This window comes from Cricetulus griseus, chromosome 5 (assembly GCF_003668045.3).
Source record: "Cricetulus griseus strain 17A/GY chromosome 5, alternate assembly CriGri-PICRH-1.0, whole genome shotgun sequence".
Classification (NCBI taxonomy): domain Eukaryota; kingdom Metazoa; phylum Chordata; class Mammalia; order Rodentia; family Cricetidae; genus Cricetulus; species Cricetulus griseus.
This window is the reverse complement of record NC_048598.1, coordinates 87265377-87290063: the sequence shown is the minus strand read 5'-3', so window position 1 is coordinate 87290063 and position 24687 is coordinate 87265377.

Below are 24687 nucleotides of genomic sequence, written 5' to 3'. Positions count from 1 at the left end.
TGGAAGGCAAGACCTGACATCAAAAGCTGTGTTCTGACTTCCACACACACGATCGATGGTGTTGTGAAATATTTGTTTAACCAGGCAAAGGTGTGTTACATTTGTTTATGCTGCATTTGTTTACTATGTAAAGATGTGTTGTATTTGTGTTAAATAAAATTAACCTGAGTTCGGAAAGGCGGGGGTTAGCAACTGGTTGACAGGAAGTAGCAGGGAGCAGCTGAACATGGGTTGTTTAGTTGGAGCAGTGTGGAAGGGAGTGGCTTCCCTGGTGCCATCTAAGAGAGAAAGTTAGCCAGTTGCTACTCTAACTCTGAGAGCTCTCAGGTTTTCTCTCTAGTCTTTGAATCTCCAGTTTTATTAGAACAATAGAGATTTAGTTAGAACTACCTTTAATGGCAGCAACAGAGCCATTGTCTGGGGGAACAGAATTCCCCCCAGGCTACAACCTTAGCAGCCTGGCCACTAGTAGTTAACAGCACAGTCACTGTAACAAAGGTAAAGCAACTCTATGGCACAAGCCTACCTCTTCTCTCTCTCTCTCTCTCTCTCTCTCTCTCTCTCTCTCTCTCTCTCTCTCACACACACACACACACACACACACACACACACACACACACACACACCATACATATATGGGGCTAAGTGTTTTAGGATTGTAATCCCAGCCCCTCAAGAAGTGGTGACAGGAGAGTAAGAAGTTAGTGACTCTGTGGCAAGTTTGAGACCAGCCTTACTACATGAGATTCTTTCCAGAAAACAAAACAAAACAAAAGTTAAAAAAAAATAGAGAGGTAAGTGCCCTCATCCAAGTCATGCAACTAACTAGGAAGAAGCAGTGAGAAGTTGCCTGTGTATAGCACTTATTCTCGTCCTGTCTGTCATCTATGGGTGCCTGCAGTGGTGCCCAGAAAAGGGCAGCATCAAGGCCAGGGACCCCTCTATGGCTTCTCAGCATCAGACAGTACTTAGGATCCATCCACACCTTTAGGTGCAATTTGACAGGTGTCAACTCTCTTTGTTACCTAGAAACAAATAAAGTACCAGTGCTGATGTCAGATTAAAGCTGAACGCAATTTGGAGTCAGACCTAGATTGATAACAGATAGTTTATTAAGAAAGTACTCACACAATGGAGCCAGTGACCAGGTTTACACTAGATGCCTGCTCATCCTCTCAGCCAGGCGGGAGAGGGAAAAAGAGGGCCCTGTTCCTGCCTCTCTATATTTAAACCCTTGCTGTGTTGCTTGGGCATGGTCAGTGACACCTGTGCCAGCCTCAAGCAGGCGTGGTCAGCATTTCCCCCTACACCCTTTATTAACATTTTAATAACCCATTACAGGGAGCATATATGACCCTGTCTACAACCACACAAAGGGGTTGAGACTGAGGTCAAAGCTGAGGGATGGGCTTAGGGCCAGGGGCTAAATGTGAGGCTAGGTCTAAGGCAGGACCTTAACACTGGAGTTGGAGCTTAAAGGTGAGAGGCTAGGGCTGGTATCTAGAGCTTAGGTTGGAGGTTGCAGTAGGAGGCTAAAGGCTAAGGCAGAGGATGGGAGTTGGGGCTTTATTTCTTTGTTTAAGTGGGAATGTGTTTTGGGGACCTCGGGACTAACATTTGAGCTAAAGGATACAGTCTAGGGTTGGGGCTGGAGGCTGGAAACTACAGTATAGTGTAAGTGTTAGGTCCAAGACCAAGGGCTAGAGGCTGGACTCAGGAGTAAAAGTCTTTACCCCACTTTCCTGTAGGATCTGGTACTCAACCCAAAGCCAGGACATCTGCTCACACATCTGATCAGTACTTGCTAGTGATCGATCAGTTTGGTTTTATTATGGGACTTGTTACCATATTGATGCCGTTGTACATTTAAACCAATTGTAAGTGTAAATTCTTTTTTAAAAAGTTTTGTTAATATTATTTAGCTGACACACTGAAATGAAAGAAATGAGTTGGGGGATATAGCTCCATCATAGAGTAATTAACATTTGTGAAGCTCTGGGTACATGAAAAAATTAATTAAAAACCAGTAAGAGATAGGAGTGGTTGTTGCTCAGTTGGTAGAGTGCTTGTCTGTCATGTACAAAGCTCCACACTGGTTTCCATCTCCTCAAAAGCTGGACATAGTGGTGTAGAACTCTAAACCTAGTATTGGGAAAAAAAGAGACTAAGAAGGTCAAGGCCATCTGTAGTTACCACATGGGTTCAAGAACAGCCTGGAATATGTGAGACTCTGTCCAAAAATTATAGATAGATAGATAGATAGATAGATAGATAGATAGATAGATAGATAGACAGACAGACAGACAGACAGACAACCATGTAGCCACAGACCTGTTTTCCCTTTTCTTCAGGTCAAAGTCGTGGGTTCTGTGCAATATATAAAATGTGTGAGTTAATATTTCACAATTAAAGTCAATTTCCCATTTGGGAAGGCAGGATAATGAACTCATTGTCACCTGCAATCTACTGACACATTTCTATTAGGAGCAAAGCCGCCAACACACCCAAGTAGTTAAGACCTCTGGCCAAAGCCAAGGTAACATGTCTCATGCCAAGCCATAAGGCTACAGTTTGGGAAGGCTGCATCCTCACCAAATACAGAGATGGGGCTAATGGAAACCAAAGACTGCCCCCATTGAACAAGGTCATAGCCAAAGAACAACCTTCATACACCTCAACCACATTAGTTTTGTTCATCAGTTGGTTTCTGAGACAATGTCTTATGATGCAGTCTGGGTCTGACCAGAACAGGAGATTCCCCTCCTCTCAGCAGCTGAATGCTGATCCCCTTTGACAGACTTGGCTTCAGGTTCCATCTACAGACACCTTCACCATAAACCCTAGAGGACAACCCTTAGAGGCTGTTGAAAACCCCCCAAACAATAAACCCAACCCAAATCTGAAAGCCCGACATGGTGACTGAATACACATAGGTGGCAAGATAGAGGAAGCGAACTTGGCTCTCACTCGGGTTAGGTGGCCCCACCATAAACTGGGTTATCTCCGTCTCTCTCATTCAGTTTTCATAAATAAACAGTGATGATTAGAGGACCTTTAAACTCGCTATGATATAGGTAATTTTCTTTTTTTTTCTTGTGTCCTCCAGAATTTTTTATTTTGCATAGGCATGCCAGGGATGTTTGACATTCTTTTTAGGAAAAAGAGACCTGTGTCATAACAGGCAGGGCTTTGAGATGTGTCCCCACCTCCTTTCCTGACCCCCTGTTTGGTTCCCTGTTCTGGGAGGTTCTCTCTGTGAAGTCCAGTGCCCAGAGAGGCCCTGTGGGGAAAGTGGCAAGGCAGTAATTGGGTCCACATGCTGCCTGGTGGCAGGGCCCAGCCAAGAAAGCTAAAGGAGACATGGACGAGAATGAAGTCTAGCCTTGTGAGGTTGCCAGGCTAACAGTGACTCCCAGCATAAAACCAGAGGCAGAATCTCTCATGGCCTCACCACCATCTGTCGAGGAGTGAATGACAGGGGAGGCAGGATTTCTGGTCAGAACCTTTTTCCAAAGCATTTTTACCTCTGTGCCCTCGGGGGATGGCAGTGCCATCAGGAAAGAACAACTGTGGTCATCCAACTTCTCTCATTACAGAAAGAGTTCCCCCTCTACACTCTGGTCATGCCTTCCAGGACTCTGCCCTCTCCATCTGCTTGACACAGCAGCTGCTGATTGACACACAGTAGGACAACAGAAGATTGCCAAGGACTGTTCTCTCTGACACTACCCCTGGCATGCATCTTCATGAGATTCCACAACAGCAGTTAGGTACAAACTCCCTGCATGCAGAGAGCTGTGGGCCAATGGAGATTTGGCAGGGAAGACTAAGGACTATAGGGAGAAGAGCTCTTGACTGTGAGTCGGCAGTCCAGACCCTTTGGTTCCTCTGCCCAAGCGCTTAGCTCTGAGCAGCAGGCTCCAGAATAAAGCAAGATTTATACTCTTTCCTTTTTAATTTTTATTTTATGTGCATTGGTGTTTTGCTTGCATGTATTCCAGATCTTGGAATTACAGACAGTTGTGAGCTGCCATGTAGGTGCTGGGGATTGAACCCTGGTCTTCTAGAGCAGTCAGTGCTCTTAAACACTAAGCCATCTCTCCAGCCCCAGGATCTCCACTCTTCTAGATACCTTGTTCTAGAAGAGGGGGTTATGGAATGAGGAAAGGGCTGGTGGGGTGCATAATGCTAAGATCATAAGTGGCCTCTTGAGAATGTGATATTGGAGCACAGGTGACGCAGACACAGATGAGACCTCCAGTACCAGCTTGCACTGGCTTCCTGAGTGAGCCTGGAAAAATCACTTTCCTTCTTTGGGTTGTTTTGTTTTTGAACATAAAATAAGCAGGACTGATTGAAATTAGTAATTTTCAAACATGCTTTCCTCTATCTCCGACCCCCCTTTAGTGAAATGAAGAATTATCCAGAACCTCGTAGGTTAGGCATCCTAGATATGAGGGGAAGGGATGTAGAGGATATCCAGGTAATCTGAACTTTAAGTAAACCAATTAATAAATGTTAAAACATAGCTACATTCTAAATAATTCATAGTTTCATGTAGTTAGTCGCTTTTTTACTCTTGGGGGGAGGGGCTGTCACTCAGCTACCACATAATCACACACAGAGATTATTCTTACTTATAAATGCCCAGCCTTAGCTTGGCCTGTTTCTTGCCAGCTTTAATTATTCCATCTACCTTTTGCCTCTGGGCTTTTACCTTTCTCTATTTCTGTATATCTTTTCTTGTTGCTGTGTAGCTGGGTGGCTGGCCCCTGATGTCCTCCTCTCCTCCTCTTTCCCACTCCTCAATCTCTCTTGCTTCCTGATCCCTCTTTTTCCCCTTCTATTCATTCTCCCTGCCTGCCAGCCCCTCCTATCCTCTCTCCTGCCTTGCTATCAGTCGTTCAGCTCTTTATTAGACCAATCAGGTGTTTTAGACAGGCAAAGTAACACAGCTTCACAGAGTTAAACAAATGCAACATAAAAGAATGCAACACATTTTTGCATCACTAAAACAAATGTTCCACAGCATAAACAAATGTAACACATCTTAAAATAATATTCCTCAACCGTTCCACCTATACTAACCAGTATTTGTTATTTATCTGTAATTCAACTTGAACTGAATGTCCTGTGTTTTCACTTACTAAATTGAACAGCCTACTGTAGGTGACAAAGGAATGGGAATGAGAAAGCAACCCTTGGGCTCAGGAGCTCCACAGCCAGGCTTGTGGCCTCTCTGGGTCTCTGTTTCCCTGCTGACAGAGCCAGAAGCCATCTCCAAGAGATCATGATGGATAATCCCCATTAGGAGAGTGGGAAACCCTGCATCAGAGTTCAGCCTGAAGCAAGCCTAGGGCATCTATCAAATACCTAAGAAAGGTATGCAACTCAACACTTGGCCATGGTGGCTATAGAGAAAGGTGCTTTGTCTGGGGCTCATTTTCTGGAAAACCACCTTAGAGTTCTTGAATCTCCCTAGATTCTAGCTTTCTATCTATGTGTCTTTGTTATCCTTCTTAAATGTGAGGCAGAAGCTGTTAAATGCACTTGTTGCACAATCATGAAGACTGGAGTCTGGAACCTGTACCCACGTAACAAGCCAATCAATCATCCCACACTCATCTGTAACCCCAGCTTTGAAGACGGGTGGGGACAGGATGTTAAGTAGGGCTTGCTGGTTTCCAGACCAACACACACAGCCAAACAATAAAATAAAATACATGCAAGCCTCCAGGTTCAGGGAGAGATGCTGCCTCAAAGGAATAGTTAGAGGGTAATAGAAGAAAATGCTTGGAGCCTTCTTTTGACCTCTGAGGGTGCACACAGGAGTGTATACCTACACATATGTATCCGCATACATAACACAGATACATACACAAATGTCACAAGCAAATAAAAGATTTAAAAAAAAAAAGTGAGGCATTTGAAGGCTAGGGATGACCCTAGCATGTGCAAAGCCCTGGGGACAATTCCCTGATGGGGATGTCCTTCTGTATATGTTTCTCTTATTGGTTGATGAATAAAACACTGGCAGTGCTACCAGACCAGGAGAAGGCTGGGGAGAGGAAGGCAGAGAGGACCATGAGGAGATGACATGCTGCCAAAGGAGTAACATGCCGAATTATGGGTAAGCCACAGCCTTGTGGCAATACATAGATTAATAGAAATGGGTTAATAATTAAGACAGAGCTAGCCAATAAGAAGCCTGAGTCATAATCCAAACATTTATACTTGATAAGTCTTTGGTTGTTTATTTGGGGCTAATTGGCTGCGGTACCAGGCTGAAAAGAAACTCCAGCTACAACTCCCAGCACTATACACATACACAAAATAGTAACTCAAAAATTGGAATTCAGAAACATTTTTAAATGTTTTAGAAATATACAGTGACTCACACCTGTAATCCCAAAATTTGGCAGACCGATGCAGGATGATCACCGTTGGTTCAAAGCTAACCTGAGCTACATAGTATGTTCTAGGCCATCCTAAGCTATAGTGTGAGACCCTGAAATTGAAAAAACAAACAAACAAAAAATCCAGTGTGGCTACTTGATAAAAATTCCATTTCTTTCCCCTCCCTTCCTCGTACTCTGACCTCAGGTGGCCCATCAGTCCAGCAGGAGGTGGATCAAACAGGTTCCAGAGTCTGAACAAAGTCCCAAAGCTTTTCTCTTCCCTGGGTTAGGGAGCGGAGTTTGGCCTAAATCTCTTTTACCTCCTCTAGTCTTAGAAGTGCTAGCTCTGGGGTCTCCCACCCACCAAGAGTTTAACTGGTAAAAAAGGTAACACTTTTCAATAGAAAGAAAAAAACAATCCTAAAGCTGGATACTAAGCAGAAAGGGAACAACAAAATGACCAAAAGCTCCTAGTAGCCTTTGGAAATGGGCATGAAGCATGAGCAGTTCCCCAGCGAGCAGCTGGGACTGCTCAGTTTTCTCTCTGGGGTAAGAGCGGTAGATGAGGCAGTCTGCTCTCAATTACCTGTCTCATGCCTTAGCCAAGCTTCGCCAACTTCAGGGTAAGGAAGAAGGGGACTGGGAATCAAAAAAGAAGGGACAAAAAGGTGTCCAGACAAGAGACAGGGGAGCTGGAGAAACCATGGCTGTGGCTATTGCAGCATCTCCAGCAACCACAGTCAAAACCAAGCAGCGGCAGCAACAGCTTATTTCAATTCCTCACGGGTCTGTGGGTTGACTGAGTTGGCTAGGCAGTGCTCACTTGGGTCCCTGCAGCTACCTGAAGCCTTGGCTAGACAGAACACTGCAAAAGGCCTTTTCATGTTTGTCTGGCATCTTGGCAGAGACCATAGGTAAGCTGGGTGGTAGCCTCCATGTATTCACATTATGTGGCCAGTCTGGGTTTCTTCACAATGTGAAATTCTCGGCATAGTGGGTTTTCTCACAGACCTGTGGGCTCACCACTAAATGTGGTGTATATATGGAGTCCACGACAGAAGCTTCAGGGTTATTTCTGTGACTTGGCCTCAGAAGTCACCCAGTATCACACTCTTGCCCATACTGACAGCACTGATTGGATCCAGCAGGTTAAAAATACAAATAAAGAAAAACAAGAACATGAAATTGGGAGAAAGACATGATGACATCCTGTGGGGAGGAGTGGATGTGGTCAAGATTATTGTATGCTATATGAAAATTTGTTTCTTTAAGATTTGGGGGGGGGGTCTGGGTGATGGTAGTGAATGATTTTAATCCCAGCACTTGGGAGGCAGAAGCAGGCTGATCTCTGTGAGTTTGAGGCCAGCCTGGTCTACAAAGCAAGTTCCAGGACAGGCTCCAAAGCTACACAGAGAAGTCCTGTCTGAAAAAATAAATAAATAAAACATTATTTTAATCGTGTGTCTGTATGTGGTTATGTGCACATGTACGTGGGTATCCTCCAAGGCCAGAAGCATCCAATTTCCCTGGATCTGGAATTGCAGGCAGTTGTGAGTTGCCTGACTGATGTAGGTGCTGAGCTGAACTCCAGTCATCTGCAAGAGCAGTACATACTCTTAACTGCTGAGCAGTCTCTCCAGCTCACAAATATAAAATTTTCAAAGAACAAATTAGAAGAAGAGGAAAAGGAAGAAGAGGAGGAGGTGGTGGAAGAAGAAGAAGAAAAGGAGGAGGAGGAGGAAAAGGAGGAGGAGAGAGAGAAAAAGAGAGAGAGGGGGGGTACTTACTTACCTCTGGTATATTCTGGTGACTAAAAGGACCAGGCCAGATTCAAGATGAGGGACTTCAGGGAATGTAGAGACTGGCCTCCACACTGTCCTTGCAGTGTTGCTGGGGCAGTGGAGCAGTGAAAGCTTCTAGGGAGTGAAAGCCACTCTGGTCAATGGCACAAAGGTGGCCCTCTAGACCGCAGAGCAGGTGTGTGCTTGCTGCAGTTTGATGGTGAAGATCCTTCAAAGGCTCAGTGCCAGGGAATGGTGGAACCCTTAAAGATGGGAACAAATAGTAGGTCTCTGGTAACTTGAGGTGTAAAAGGAGTTCTTAATTGGTCTAGATAATAAAAGGCCAGAGTCAGATATAGAGGGAAATGCTGAAATATCAGAGAGAAGGAGCAAGCCACAGCACACCTTACCTACTAAGCATCTCTGCAGAGAAGAGAGGGGTTTCCTGTGTGTCCCTGCTTATATCCTGTTTCTGCCCAGCTACAACACTTCTTGCCTGTCTGTACAGACCTCCAGACCTCTATGGTTAGCTAGTGGCAAGCTCTATTCTCTGACTCCTCCCCCAGACAGACTTTAGTTGTGCAAGAAAGATACCACCACTTCAAGACATGCCTTTTAAGAGGATTATGGGACTCTGCCCCTTTTTCGTCCTCTTTTGTCACCAGTCTCTACATTTTCCAAAGCAGCAAAACTTAGGTGGTTCAGTAGGTATGTCCAATTCAAGAGGTCCTCAACTTCCCTTCCTGACAGCAAGTGCCAATGTGTGTGCACACTAGTACACTCGTGTGCATTTGAGAGGATGCAAGTGTAGCTCTGCACATCTGACTCTGCTCCAGAGAAGACTGTCAAACGGGTAGTTTATTCTGGAAAGAACCTGGAATGCCTGGCTACTTATGTAGCTCTGTGTTGTACAGCCTCTTAATTTAGCCCTCATTCCAAATGCATGACACGTCCTTTTGACACCTTGAAGAAATGTTTCTCAGATGGCAGCCTGGGCACCACAGCTCCAGGCTGCCAAAGGAAAACACGAAGCTCTGAAAATTAAAAGTGATTTAGATCCTCCTAGGAAATGCCTTGCCTCAGGCCACTTGATGTGGTCATTTATTAAGAGGCTTAATCAGGAAAGGGAACTCAGTCTCAGAGCAATTAAGTCCCTTTCTGGACACTCCTGGGTCTCCTGATGATGGGTGGAGAATGTGTTCATGATATACTCTCTCCAGAAGGGAACCGATCCCTTGGTTGGGCAAGGGTTCGGCTGCTTAGCCAGGGAGACTGTTGCCCAGAAACACACCTAAATCTCTTGGTTTGGGGAACTTCCCTTTGATGGAAGCCAAGATGTCTTTTTAGCATGGTTTCATTTGCCCTGCAGTGGGAAGGTTAGAGTCACAGCCTGGCAGAATGTGAAGCTCCACACTCCCCCTGGCCCAAGCCTGCCATCCCTCTGCCAAGGAAACAGAGAGAACGTCAGTATTCAAGGCCACACACTTCGACTTTGGACTAACACCCAGGACTCCTTTCTCGAAATGCCTGACTCTTGACTAAATTAGAGAGGGAAAAGTGTAAATGGGGTTTTTCTGTCCCATCCTGTCCCAAGGCCTCTTTTAAATAACCACTCAGAGGCTTAATATTAATTACAGAATGTTTGGCCAATAACTCAGGCTTATTACTAACTAGCGCTTACATTTAAATTAACCCATTGTGGCTGTGGCTTTACCTGTCCTCTGATACCTTGCTTCTTAGGTAGCTGGCTTGTTCAAGTCTCTTTCCAACTCTATCCTTCCTTCTCCCTGTATCTCCATTTGGCTTTCCCACCCAGCATTATTCTGCCATGCTATTGATCAAAGCAGCTTCTTTATTAACCAGTGAGAAAAATACATATTCTCAGGGTACAGAAGGATTATCCCACAGCAAAAAAGTATTCTCCAGGGCTCTATTGGAATACTGAAGGAACATTCTGGAAACTGGCCCTTCCCCCAAGTAAGTAGATGTGGAACCAGGAAAGGAGCAAAACCAAATGGACTTGATATTCCTGTGTTGGTGTGAAAGCTGACCACACATCATTTGTTCAGAAGTATTTATTCTGGGCCCACTGTAAGGCTCTATGTAAGAAGACGGGAGAGAACAGGTCTCTACATAGTGAGAGATCTTACCTTACAGCCGGTAGGTGGGAGAGAGAGGGTTAGAGAATATGTGCATGGGGAGGTAGACATGTAGATGAATGGATAGGTGGGGCATGGATGGCAGGGGAGGGGTTGAAAGGTTGCCACTAATCTATAAGCCCACAATGCAGCTAAAATCAGCTCCAATCAGAAATTCTGCTCAAAAACTCTTCAGTGCATAGCCAGTCCTCCACAATCTTCACCCTGTTCTGTTCCAGCCACTGTGTCTTAGTTTCCACTCTATTGCTGTGATTAAAAAAACACTCTGAGTAAAAACAATGTAAGGAAGGAAATGGTTTATTTAGTCTCACAGGTTTCAGTCTGTCATTGGGGGAAATGAAGGCAGGAACTCAAGAATTTGAAACAGAAACTGTGAAGGAACACTGGTTGCTGGCTTGTTCACCTGTAGCCTCATGACTAACTAGCTTTCTTATACAACCCAGGACCACTTGCCTAGAGGTGGTGCCACCCACAGTAGGCTGGGCCCTGTTGTCTCAATATTCAAGACAATCTCCCACCAATGTGTTCAAAGGCCAGTCTAATCCAGGCAATCACCAAGCAAGGCCTTCCTCTGGTATGACTCTAGGTAGTGTCAAGTTGACAGTTAAACCTAACTAGGACACATTGCCTTTTGCTTCAGTTTGGGTTGATCATATCAGTGCCCCCTGCACAACTACTAACCAAAGTCTTAACCCAGGCAAACACCCCCTCCTAAAAGATCACCCCACACCCACTCACCCCTGTACCCAGCACTCTCTCTGCCACTGCTCCAGGCCCCACTCTTCACACCACACCTGTCTTGGCAGGAGCCTAAACACTGGAATCCAGCTATATCTATTAAGTTAGACATGTCTCATCAGCCTCATTAAAGGGTCAGGTCATCAAGAATGCACACTGCCCCACCACCCTCTATGGTCCCCATAAACTAAAGCATTTGGTAGGTGTTGCTGGATTTTCTTGTTCTGCCAGGTCCCACCACTTCAGCACCAAATGAACACACAGAGATGCTATATTAATTATAAAACTGTTGGCCAATGGCTAGGGCTTCTTATTGGCTAGCTCTCTCTTAATTATTAACCCATTTATATTAATCTAAGTATTTCCACATGGTCTTATCTTACCAGAGAAGAATCTGGACCTGTTATTCCTTCCTCGACCACATGGCATCTCTTCATGGTCTCTCCCTGCCTACCTTTCCCAGAATTCTCCTGGTCTCCTAGTCCCACCTATCTTCCTGCCTCTATTGGCCAAACAGTGTTTTATTCATCAACCAAAAAGAGAAACATATATACAGAAAGACATCCCCCATCAGGTAGGCACACAATAGATGATCAATAAAGACTTCAAAAACACCATATTATGTGGAAGATGTAGTAGATAAGAGGGGTCTCTAGGGCACGTGCCTGGCTGGGGCCCACCCTAGGGAATTGAAAAGCCTCCTTTGCTAGTACTCCTTTACTCTGTGTTACTTTTTGGAGGCTGCTGAGGGTTGCCTTTGGGTGGAGGCCTGAGAACTGAACAGAGGAGGGGGATAAGCCTCGCAGAGCCCTTTACAGAGGTGTTCTGAGTTATTGAATGACTTGGAGTGAACAACTATTCTCATGCAGGTATGAAGGGATCACAGAGGGTCCCAGCTAATGCTGCAATGCCACTCTTCCAGGCTCCGTTCCCTGCCAGGCTCAACCGGTGTGAACTGCCAGCTAACCTAAGTAGTTTCAAATAGATCGAAACCTCTTAGAATTTCCAAGCTGCCCCCTTTTTTATCCCTGATGTCTATGTGTAGCCTCTCTCAGCTGAAGAGAGGTGAGAAGGAATTAGCGGCTGCAACCTGCCTGAAGGAAAACAACACCTCTAAACACACATTGACCCTTCCAGGGTCTGTGACCAATATTTGCACCTTTGGACTCTTATCAGAATAATACTTTTGAGTTCATAAATATTCATGATTCTAAAGAAATTAGTTATGTTGAAATCAATTTACAAAAATGGTCTTTAAATTGTGATATAGCCATGTATGGGCTTCTTTTATGCTTATTTGTTTGATGTATCTCAGGCTGGCCTAGAAGTCATGATGTAGCCCAGGCTAAATTGAATTTATTGTGTAGAATGGGATGACTTTGGACTCATTATATTGCCTGGGTTGTTGATTTGAACTCATTATATAGCTAAGGATGGCTTTGAACTCAAGATCTTCTTGCCTCCGCTTCCTCAATGCTGGGACCACAAAGGGGTTCACTGCTATATTCAATTTATGAAGTACTGGGAACTGAACCCAGAACTTTGTGCATGTTGGCAGGCAACTTTTTTTTTCTCCGGATTTTTTTTTATTTGAATTAGAAACAAGATTGTTTTACATGACAATCCCAGTTCACTTCTCCCTCCCGTCCTCCCCTACCACCAACCCCCCCTCAACTAAAACCCTACTTATCACATATCCTTTCTGCTGCCCCTGGATGGTGAGGCCTTCCATAGGGTGTCATCAGAGTCTGTCGTATCCTTTGGGATAGGGCCTAGGCCCACCCCAGTGTGTCTTGGCTCAGGGAGTATTCCTCTATGTGGAATAGGCTCCCAAAGTCCACACCTATGCTAGGGATAAGTACTGGTTGGCAGGCAACTCTACCAACTGAGTAGCATCCCCAGTCTATGACTTCTTTTGTAACATTTCAAGTTGTAAAACCTGGAGCTGGAGTGGTGGCTAGAGGTCAATAGCACTGGCTGCTCTTCCAGAGAGGACACAGGTTCAACACTCAGTACATGGTAGTTTATAACCATCTATAACTCCAGTTCAAGGGATTCAACCTTCTGAACTCCCAGGGTACCAGAATGCATATGGTGCACATGAATAAATGCAGACAAAAGATTCATACACACAAAATAAATCTAAAAAATAAATTTAACTGCAAGACCTAGCAGCAAGTCTAGAAAGTAGCAGAACATCGAAGAGATGGCCAATAACTATGTCACAATATCCACACTGAGATAAAAATACTTGAACATGCCCCTCACTTTGTTACTTATATTCTTGTGAGGCCTCTTAAATTTCATTTTGAGGTTACAGAAAAAGAAGATGCCCTTTCTCCATCCATGTCCACGGATGCCTTGGCTCCCTAGGTTAACATTTTCACAGTAGTTACACCATGATGGTGACACTGCCCATCAAACGGTGAGATCTTGTGCAGTCTGATAGGTGGCAAATGGTTGTTTTGTCGACTCCATCTGCATCATAAGATCGTCATTGTCACAGGTGGGGGTGCAGCTCAGTTGATGAGGCATTTTTCAAGCATGCATGAAGCCCTGGGTTCAGTTCCCAACAGTGCATAAACCAAGCATGTTATACTCCTAGCACTCAGGAGATGGAGATAAAAGGATCAAAAATCCAAATATGTCCTTGGCTATGTGGTAAATTAGAAGGCAGCAAACCCTTTCTAAAAGAGAAGAGAAACAGTTATCATCATGGGGCATTGACTGTTTCCTTACCTGTGACTTTGATTTGCACTGACCTGAACATAGAGTCAAAGCACCTTAAATGTCCTTGGGTTTGTACTGGGACTGGGGAGTGTGTTTGTTTCAATGACCAGAACACAATGAGGTTAGGTTGATGTGAACGGCTGCTGAGCACTGTCAGTACTGATGTGGGTGATATGTGACCTTCTGTCACATCTCAGATGAAAAGCAGGCTGGGAAAAAAGCTACGGATTCCTCACAAATACCCTCGGCCCCAGCCACGTGCCACAGTAGCCACAAAGATTATAACACATTGAGGGCACAAATTTTTCCAATTAAGAATGCATGCTATTCAGTAACTGAATTTATTTACATTTTCTACTTTCGGCTTCCCCTCTTAGCACTTGAGACTCCCTCCCCCAAAGCCACTGCTATAAACCATTACTGAAGCCCCTTCTGAAGGACTGACTCAGGGGATCCAGAGGCATGGAGTACACTGATGGTGAACTTGCCACTGTCGTTACTTCAGGAACTACTTCCACATGAGAACACAGGTACTCATGTGTGTCTATCATTCCTCTTAACTGTAAGCATGATGCATTAATGTGGACCTACATGCATACATGTAGTGTATACAAGTATACATGTTGCCTGTATACTTGTGACTTATATGCATGTACACGGATGCTCCTGTTTAGTTCTCTCTCTCTCTCTCTCTCTCTCTCTCTCTCTCTCTCTCTCTGTGTGTGTGTGTGTGTGTGTGTGTGTGTGTGTGTGTGTTCCTCCATATACCCTTAAATGTCTTTCAGGGCTATCAAATGTATTGCTATGTCTTAATCCATTTTCCAGGGCTATAACAAAAATACTTGAAACTGGGAAGTTTGTGAAGAAGAGGGCTTTTGTTTGGGCTGATGGTTCAGGAGGCCAATGAATAAGCCAAGACAAAACCTGAAGGCCAGCCTCCTTTGCAGCAACCTACTTTTTTAAGATAGCTAATCCAGCTCAGCAGCAGCATGTGTCCCAGGAGAGAGGTGTGCTGCGGTGCTCTGCCCCCACCCAGCTCCCAACACCCCTTAGCTTCTGTTCATCCATCCACACTTCATTGGTCAACACCAGTCACAGAGGCAAACTCAAGGTCAGCGAAGCAGAGGATTGTGGATCTCCTACAGGAGCATAAGTAAGTGGTGAAGGACATGATCTGTAAACTGTGCAGGTTGGCAGTATCCTTGAGTAAGAAGTGGAGAGACTATCTGGACACACATGCAAAGTCCAATGGGAAAAGACCTCATAAGCCATGCTAGAGTTCATGTGTCATCCCTGGGCTGCTGGGTACTGTTGGATGAAACATACTGAGTCTTATCTGTGGCCCTGGACACTTTTAACAGATGGGCTGGGAAATATGCTGGCACACCTCTTGTAAACCAGGCAGTGCACACTATCAATTGGAATAGAACAGTATCCCTACAGTCTCTCTACCCTTGGCCTCACAGTCCCTGTGGACTACACAATTGGTCACATGGACCCTCCTGTCTTCTTGTTCATCTGAGCATCACTGAAGTGGAAATCACCTAAGTCAAAATGAGCCCATAGGTGTTCTCTCTGTCTCTCTCTGTGTGTCTCCCCTCCCTCAAGATTTGGAGCAGGAGCAGAGGTTTTACAGTGAGCTAGACAAAACAATGGTTAAAAGCACTGGACACTGGAAAAAATGACTCTCAGAGAACAGAGGAGGGAGGCCAGGGGGTGCAAAGAAAGGAGGCCATTCCAATACCAGTTTGGGGGAAAGCAGCTACCTTGATTTTTCTTTTTCTTTTTTTAAAGATTTTATTTATTATGTATACAATATTCTGCTTCCATATATACCTGCACATCAGAAGAGGGCACCAGATCTCATAACAGATGTTTATGAGTCACCATGTGGTTGCTGGGAATTGAACTCAGGACCTCTGGAAGAGCAGTCGGTACTCTTAACCTCTGAGCCATCTCTCCAGCCCCTGCTACCTTCATTTTCCAACTGCCCACCAAGTCACATGTACCACCCCTCCTAAAGACAATGGTGCTCCTTCTACTTAAAACCTGGGCTAGCGCCTCCCCTCCCCCAGCTCTTATATGTTTATTCTCTTATTTCTTTTGTAATTAGAGTAGATTTCTGCAAACTGTGCTACAAAGTATCTTGACTAAGACACTATGTCGTCCAAGACTCACCCCCAACTTAACAGATAAGAGCACAGAAGGGCCATGAGCAAAGCCAAGGCTCAGCAAATGCAGAGCTCATGGTATTGCCTACAGCAAGGCCAGGGCAAATGGGTACTGGAGGGCATAAGACTCAGGAAATCTCAGGGGTTGGACTCAAGAAGGGCAATGGATGACTTTTCCTGAATAATTTGCAGATACCAAGAAGCAGAGGAGCATGATGGGAAAACTTACCTAGGAAGTTCTCTTCAGCCTGGAGGTGAACGTTTTAGAATGTTGTGGCCTTGGTGTAGCTGCATGATTGATACCCAGCTTCACAGTTGTGCCGCCCTCACAGAAGTATCTGAGTGTGTGTGAAGTGATGCTTGGCACCTGGAAGGCTGTCAGCAAGTTCTCTTGTTATTACTATAGTTACAGAGGAGCTAAGGGTAAGCAAAGCTTGGGGTTTATAGTGCAAGTTGTAGTGTCAAAGACAATATTCTGTGTACTATCTGCAAGTTGATTAATCACTCTGAGCCTGTTTTGGGGGTCTGCAAATACTAATTATACCCACTTGATAGGATTACTATACCCACTAAATGTTAGCACGTTATAATACATACACAAAATATTCTATTAATGGGAGCTCTTTTTTTCATTTTAATGGATATTTCTGGTTTTATTTAAAGGCACTAGGGGCTGGTGAGGAAAGAGTTAGGGAAGAAAAGGAAGATACACCCTAGTCATTTTGGTCCCCATCACAGTCCACACATGGTTATAGAACATCTAGTGTGATCTGCTGTGCTCAGTCTCAAGAACCAGCCCACAGAAAGAGCAACATTGTCTCAAGCCCAGAGGACTATGCAATGCAACATTGTCTCAAGACCATAGGACTATGCAATGATACATTGTTTCAAGACCAGAGGACTATGCATTGCTACATTGTTTCAAGCCCAGAGGACTAGCAATTCCATGCTTAGACTCAGCTGTTCTAATGAGACCTAAATCCTGGAAACACCATCAGATAATGCAAAACATTTTGGCAGCTGAGTCTCCCATTTGTCTCAGAACAGGGATCCAGTCGTTTTGAATACATTAGCTCACTTCCTCTTCCAAACCCAAGGGAGTAAGGGGCCCCAGACAAGGAAACTGACTACTGAAGTTTAAGTTGCTTGCTCTTGGTTATACTACTATCCAGTGGCAAAGGGAGATCTAACCCAGTTAGCTCACTCCAAGACCCACACTCTTTCCAAGGTTACAGTAGATGGTGAATCCCAGGAACACAGGTAGGCGCCTAAGACACCCCTTCTTCAGTCAACCTCCCCTAAAAACCTCCTGTCAATTATCTCAGAATTCCTAGATTCCCGGGTATATCACACAGGTTTGGTATTTTTTTGAAAATCAAATCCTTTTGACACTCAATCGAGAAATTTTCTGAAATATAATCATCCCCACCATGTCTACAAGGGGCATGTTCCAAGACACGAAGTGCATTTGCGCCTGACTGAAATCACAACTAGTACTGAACTCTATGTACGGTTTTCTCCTATGCATATATATTATGATAAAGTTTAATTTATTTATGCATAGTAAGATGTTAACAGTGATAACATGTGGATGCGTTGAACAAAGAGGTGATTGATTCATCCCAGAACAGCTGCAGATTTCATCACAATGAGCAGAAGGGTGTACATCATAAAACTGGGGAATTCTTTAGTTCTAAAAATACCTATGTAGGGCTAGAAAGATGGCTCCATGGTTAAAAGCACTAGCTGCTCTTGCTGAAGATGGGTGTCCCGTTCCCAGCACACACAAGGTGGCTTACAACTATCCATAACTTCAGTTCCAGAGTATCTGACTCCCCCTTCTGGTTCCCAGAGGTACTGCATGGATTCCGTTATATTCTTACACATATGCAGGTAAAACGCGCATGCACATACTTCTTAAAAGTTAATCTTTAAAAACTAAAAGTCTTTAGGTAATATTTTCAAGGTTCAGTTGGTCACTGAAACTAAGGATATTCAGGGACTAAATAACTCTACTTATAAACAATTCTGAGCACACTTTCACAATCACAGCCCTAGTGACGATCATCTCAATTATAAAGCACCTACTAAGAACCAGATGTTTGCTGCACTTAATCTATAATCTCCCCCAAGTAATTGCATTCAGTTTAACAAACAACCATTGCTGCTGGGCTCTTAAACCCATCTTACAAATGAGCAAAATAAAGCTCCACGCTTAAGCAGTTTACTAAAGTGGTGCCTGTGAGGCAAGGGCTCATAGCTTCCTGATGCCAAAGCCCATAGCTCCTGCTTCACATCCCTTACACTCTCCATATGTGAGCACATGCTGACGGTGCAACTCCATTGGGATGGTTGGAATGGAGACAGATACAGCAAAAGGTCCAGCCATACCTGTCACCACAAGCCAGAGTGCCACCGTGCTAATAGAAGACATTTATTTAAGGCTAGTTTTGAGCAGCTTTCTCTGCAGCAGCCTGGTCTACTGGGTGTCCCTCTCCTATCTGTTTTCCCCATATCTTGTTTCTACCTACTTCATTAAAGCGTTCTTACGGCACTCTGCATAAATCAATTAGCGCACATCCTTCTATAAGAATCGGCCTGGGGATTTTAGTCTTAATTCAAAATGACAACAAGGTATTGGGTTTCCAAGGTAAGAACAATGTTGGCTTTTTCCAGGTCCCCTTCAAAGTGCAGAGCTTCGTGGGAAGCCCTGAGTGGCTGACTCTGATACCAGCTGCAAGTAGACTCCCAACCAGGTGCAACCCAAATTGAGATTGCCAAGGCAATCACTACCTTGGGGGAGGGGTTGTCACTGATGAGTGGGGTTTATGCATTGTAATTACTGGTAATAAAAAATAGATACCACATAAGAGAGAAGTGCCAAGCAAGGAATCCCTACCTCCAGATAGAGTTTCTCACAGGCAATGAAAAGAAGAAGAAAAATAATAAAAATAAAGGGCGGGGGGGGGGAACCCTCACTTCTTCCAGGAAATTTGATCTACCCTTTGTCTATGGTGAATTTTTGTGAAGTAACTGAGGGACTGCAACTAATGACAGCAGCCCCCAGAAAAATTAGAATAGTTCAGAAAACTTTCCTGTGACCCACGGGAACTTGGTGATACTGTGAGCAATAATTACATTTTTAAGAGCACGGGAGTCTTCAACTCCCAACTCTTGTTGAAGGAAGGCACTAAGCTCGGTAGGATTTCCCCTAGAAACAAGAGGGGAATTTTTAAAGAACATGATGGGATTGAAGAGGAGGGAGGAAAGAGGAGGAAGGAAGTCGTTGACTGGCCTGATGACTTCCCAGTTGTGGTTGTCAGTCAAACCCCTGGGTCATTCAGACATCCATTTACACATGCCCTGGGCTCCCAAGCCCCTCAGAGGGAACATGGCAGGAAAAAAGCTCGTGTTATCTTGTGACCACATCTACTGGTAACCTGTGTGTGTGTGTGTGTGTGTGTGTGTGTGTGTGTGTGTGTGTGTGTGTGTGTGTGTGTGTCTCGCTCCTTACGGACGACACGCAGTTATCATTTCTCTTGCTTTCTCTGCCAGCATTTAGGTCACGGTGCTGTGCTGCCTGCCCTGTGGGCCCGGGAAGATCTAGCGATCTGTCAAGGCTCCTTCTCCCTTCTACTCTAGAGGCCTTCTACTCTAGAGTTAATCCACCCTTAGATCCCAGCTTGGTGACATGACGCGGGGTGGCGCTAGCGCGTAGTGTGGGCAACAGACCGCCCAGGGACGCACAGTCACTCTACTGTCCCGCGGAAAAACCACCCCGGGACCGATTTCAGCAGCTTCCTGAAAATTCCATGAACCGGCCCCTCGCCGGATGCCGGGCCTCCTACACCAGCGTCCCCCACCTCCACTCGGAGGGGCCCAGCACAGGGTGAGGCACCGTCGAAAGGTTCACCAGGCCGGAGCAGTGACCGCGGGCGGGGACCCGACCAAGCGTCGCAGGAAGGCAGCCAGGCTTTGGTAGTCGCCTCAAACCCCGCCTGCTGCTGGCACCTCCCAGGCGGATAGGCGGCCTTGCAGGTCTCCAAACGCGCCAGGAGTCCTGACGCCCCTTCTTTTCGTTTGCACAAGATCGCGGGTGGGGCCGCAACCCCCAAACCGTTTTCGAAAGCCGGGCCTCCTCCATCTGCCGCGTGGGTCGCAGGCTAAAGGCTCGCAGGTCAAAAAGGCAGAGTGACCCCCTGGGATACGTGCTACTCTGACCCTTGGGGCCTGTTATCACAGCCCCCAAGTCACAGCCACGTGCGGCCCAGGCGACAACACGTCTATTCCCTTTCCAGAGTGCAGCCACCGGAGCCCAGGGCCCTGCAACCTTGCCTGCGCTTGGGGTGCCATGAGAACCTTTCAGCAAACTGGAGCTAGCAGTAACTCAGCATCTGACCTGGTCCTAAACGTTGAGCAAAACAGAAATCGAGTGGTGTTGGAGTTTGCAAATGCCAACAGCCCTTGCGGAAGACACAGTAGACCTGGCGGCTGCCAGAGGCAGGTGGGAAGGCGCAGAGGGCCGCAACGCAAACCCGCTGGAGCTGCGGGCCCGCTTTCAACGAAACTTACTGCTCCGGCCCAAGAAGGTTGGGGAGAGTTAGTGGCAAAGAAAGAACAAGAGTCACTGTCCAGCACCTCACTTGGAACTGTAGAAGAGCAACGTCCCCATCTCTGAACCTCGCAGAGCATCATCGCCCATCAGGAGTTTGTATCAGCTAGCCGCGGCGCCTGAGTCAGTCCGAGAGATTTCTGCAGCCCTTATAAAGGCTAGGAAAAATAATTATTAAGAACGCACACACACAAGCTCTGCTTCTTTGATTTCTCACGAAGAACCCACTCCCTTTTCTTTTTTCTTTGAGTCACAAGGGTTTACCCGGAAAGAAGGTCTTCTGGTCCAGTGGCCTGGGAAACAGTCAGCAAGTCTTTTCTTCCCGCTGGATCATCCTATAGACTTCCAATGGCCGCAGCTCAAGCCGAGAAAGCCCTCGGGACACCCACAGGGCCGCATGTGAGTGCGGTGTGCCAGATGTCCGCTAGTCAATGGGCGCTGGTCAGTGGTGGACTTTGGGCTCCATTCTGCGTGTTTTCTGCCAATCTCCAGGCACGAAGGCCTTAGACCATCCCTGTCCAAAAGTCTGGGACAAAGAAATCCTGTCGGCATGAGCTCATGGGAGTACCCAATGCTGCCTTCCATACAGTCGGATGCTCCCAGCACAGGGAACTTTCCAGCACAGCTGGGAATGCAAGGAGACATTTAAATGAATCGCGAATTCCCAAACGTTTACCAAAATTTCCTCCATTCTGGCCATAAAGTACCCTGCCCGTGCTTGCTGAAACAAACTTTTAATGCAAGCTTTTTTTTTTTTTTTTTTTTTTTTGAGTGTACGACTGAGCTGAGGAAAACGCACAAGGCTGAAAGCTGAGTACAGACACAAGGCTTGGCACTCCAGGCCTCTCCAGCAGCTGCTCTATGTGCTGGAACTGAGGGCTGAGCTTGTCTGAGGGTCATGATGGTGTCTATCAAATCCCCACCCTGACAACCTATGTTCTGTCCTGTAGCGAATCCTGTGAAGGAGGGGCCAGACAGAGACTGCAGAGTATGAGGAGACCCTAGCTGAGATTCTAGCCTTTTTAGGGCAGGCATCCTGCCGGCCCCCAGCTGCCAAGAGGTTCTGGCCAGGCCTGCTAGAACTGGTTTGTGACAAAGGTGGAAGGAGGGGATAGCCAGTATCATATCAATCTCACACATTGGATAACAGGGTTAGGGTTTTTTTTTTTTTTTTTTTCCTATGCTTGCTAGGTAATGACTTCATGCAGCATCCTGGGTGACAGGTCCTTATCTGCTCTGCTCTACCTACTCCTGAGTACTACCTGGAGGCTCCAGGGAGGGTTGGGGGCTGAGCTGTGGCACAGAGAAGACAGCACAGGGAGGACCAGAATTGTGGCTCTCCAGGATGCAGAAAATCTGCCCACCACTGGGACCATTGGCAGGGCTGGTCCTGGAAGAAGTTCCATCAACTTAGAGTTTAAAGGCCCAAGAAGGGACAAGTTTGTGGTCAAGCCAGGGCCGAAGTTGCAAAGAGCATCCTTCTTGGCGATGTTGGTAGGCCAGCACTGGAATGGATTACGGAGATCACTGAGGCCCCAGCTATTATTGTGAAATGGGCCCAAAGTCTTACACCAGGAAGTAACTGATTGGTCCAGTACCAACCAGGGTGTTTCTTTCTGTCTCTGCTCTTCTTTTTTAGAAAAAAAAAAATGCATTGGCTGTGACCAGAGCTGGCATCAGCTGAATCCTTTTAACTATTTGGCTGAGGAGAGACCCTTGGAAAAGCTACCTTTTCCAAGGTACATCTCTTGCTAGTAGGTCACCCTTAGTAGCAAGATAGACTCTGAGCCCTATTGCAGTCTGGGTAGTATATTTTCCAGGTCCCTCAAGATACTCACAGCTCACTCAAGGGCAAGTCCCACACCATGGGTCTTCAGATAAGGGGACCTGGATACACTAAGATCTGCCCTACCCACTGAGGAAATCCACAAAGATGACATCTGATTTTCTGCAGGGACTTATACTCCTTGTGCTAGTTTAACCCCTACTTAGGCAGTCCAGTGTCCTCAAACCAAGGGACAGGCCTCCAGGAACCAACTTCTTCGGCAAAGTCTGGGCGCTCCACTAGCCCATGCTTGCATCACCACCAAACGACTTTTGGCATTCTAGAGCAGGGGGAAGTTTAGGAAATCATGCTGTATCCTCAAATAAATAAATATGTATCTTACCCATAAAAACCCGACAAAGCCCAAAATCAAAGCTGAGGCTCTAGATGCCCTCATTTTCAATATCTGTCTCTCCATCCCCTTTGAAAGTTTACAGGGATGGTAACAAAAAAACAAAAACAAAAAACAAACAAACAAAAAAGAGACACAGAAGTTACTCTGAAAACAGAACTTTGTGACCTGTGCTGCCTTGAGAATGTCACTAGGAATTTTCAGCCAGAAATCTGGGTGGGAAAGGGACAGAAGTGGGGGCAGATATGCAAAGGGCAAGTTGGGCAAGGAAATAAACTCCGGCTTTTCGAACCCTAGAAACTGTAGGGACACCCGCTCCCCTGCATACAGTCCCCAGGGCTCCCTTGTTTTTCCTACACTTTTTTGCCAAAGCAGCACCGCGTGTTTTTTCGAGGTGTTCTGACAAAGAAGGAAAAAGCAGGGACACCCCCTGTCCTCCTTTCTAAGACCCCCATTCCCCCAGCGCTGCTTCTCAAGCTGAAGCGACCAGGAGTGAAGAGGCTGGAAGCTGGTGGATCCTGCCTCTTCTCTCTTTCCAGTGCTCTAGCCACCCGGGAAGCACTGCAGTCATCCTACACTGGCTGCGCTAGGCTCCCTGAGGGCAGTCTGCAGGTCTACGCCGCCGCTTGGTTTGGCGTAGTCTTCCCTGCAAGAGACAACTTCCGCAGAGGCCACACCAGCACTACCGGGAGTTTCTCGGGCTTTGGGCCCCGTGGGGTTAAAGTCAGAGTCCCAGCCTGGCACGCAGCAAAACGCGCCGAGTGGGGGCGGTACCGGCCGCGGGGCAGCCAGCCGACTCCGAAAGGAAGGAAAGGCGGGATCCTCCGGGAAGTTGATTTTCAGGCGTCCAGCTGCGGCCACTGCCAAATCTCTGACTTCTCTTCCCACCTCCTCCCCCTTTCCCTGGAGGACAGCTCGGTCCCGGGTTTCTAGCATGGGGGTGGGGCATTGTCATCTGGAAAAGCCAAGGCTTTCAGAGGCCCCCTTAGAGAACCAAAAACTCCATCCCACTGACCTCCTCCTGGGTTACAGTATCTCTACCTGACAGCTGCGACCTTCCGAGCGATGCGGTGACCCAGCCAGGGCTGGAGCACCTGGCGAGGCATGGGCAATGCTGTTGCTTGGCCCTAGTTTTAAAAAGTGTCCCACACGGCTTCCCCTGTAGGCGCCTTCTGTTCCCCCTCTTTCTCCTTCCTGCAAGGCACCCCCTTAAACGGTCCTCCGCTTTCCCTTCTACGCCCGATCCTCCTCTTTTCTTGAGGGGGGGCATTCAGCCCCCCTCCTTCGGGGGTCCTCCTCCTCCTTCTCTCTTTGGGCGTCCGCCCCGTCAATCACCGCTGTCTCGGGCCCCAGCCCGGCCCCTCTCCGCCTCCCAGGCTCTGGGAGTGCCTGGGGCTCCTGTCTCGGCCGCCCTTCACTATGTGCTGAGCCGGGGCGATCTGTCAGCGGAGCCGGCCAGGGGGGAGCAGCCCCGGCCGCCGGGGCTCGGGTTACCGGTGACTGACAGCGTCTCCATGGCGAATAATTTGACTCGACTATTGTCTGGCGCGGGCAAGCCCCGGGTCAGATAACCCGACCAATCAGGGCGCGGGCCGCCGCGCCTCATGCCCGCTTAGAATAATATTATTAAAAAAGCTGCGAGCGAGCTAGACGGGAGGGAGAGCGAGCGAGGAACGAGCGAACAGGCGGCGGGCGGGCGCGGAGCATGCGGAGCGGCGCCCCGGGCGGCCCCCGGGCTTGGGCGCGGGCGAGGCACGCGGGCGGCGGGAGCGCGGAGCTGCGCAGGGCCGACGGCGGGAGCGAGGACGGACCGTAGTGACTCAGGAGTCGCCCGGAGCCAGTGCCTGGCCAGGGGGCCCCGCCCGCCTGTCGGCCGGGCCAGGCCGGCGGGGAGGCGCCCATGCGGGGCCGCGAGGCTCGG